The sequence below is a fragment of the Gossypium hirsutum genome, chromosome A07 (genome assembly GCF_007990345.1).
Source record: "Gossypium hirsutum isolate 1008001.06 chromosome A07, Gossypium_hirsutum_v2.1, whole genome shotgun sequence".
Taxonomy (NCBI): domain Eukaryota; kingdom Viridiplantae; phylum Streptophyta; class Magnoliopsida; order Malvales; family Malvaceae; genus Gossypium; species Gossypium hirsutum.
The window spans coordinates 20432710-20433183 of record NC_053430.1 but is presented as its reverse complement, the minus strand read 5'-3'; the positions used below and the strand labels follow the sequence as shown (position 1 = coordinate 20433183).

At 39.9% G+C, this 474-nt stretch overlaps 1 non-coding gene across 1 annotated transcript; it reads right to left on the bottom strand.

The window, feature by feature from the left end:
• LOC121204000 (small nucleolar RNA R71) lies at positions 1–107 on the bottom strand. The gene has a single exon (XR_005898928.1). It is a non-coding gene; the product is annotated as a small nucleolar RNA R71 (small nucleolar RNA).
• Between the last annotated feature and the right edge of the window lie 367 nt (positions 108–474).

Here is a 474-nt window from a genome sequence, read left to right as displayed (position 1 = left end):
AAGTTGAGGAATGATATCTCTTTTTTTGTGCAGATGGATCTAGAAACACTCTATGATGCATGGGAGAGATACAAGGATCTATTGAGAAGGTACCCTCACCATGGGTTACCTTTATGGTTGCAGGCTCAAACGTTTTACAATAGTGTGAACCCTTCGACAAGGCAACTTATCGACACAGCTACTGGTGGGACTATCAATAACAAAACACCTGAAGTGGCTTATGAATTTATTGAAGAGATGTCACTGAATAACTATCAGTGGCAAGTCATGAAAACAAAGCCAACAAAAGAAGCCGGTGTTTTCAACCTCGACGCTGTAACTATGCTATCTAACCAGGTAGAACTTTTAAATAAAAAGATTGAGGGTTTATATAGTTCTACTCAGGTACATCCAGTGATGAGATACGATTCAAATGGAAGAGGAGTACACACAAAATATCAACCTTTCAACCCCAGCACCGAGGAGGAACAAGTT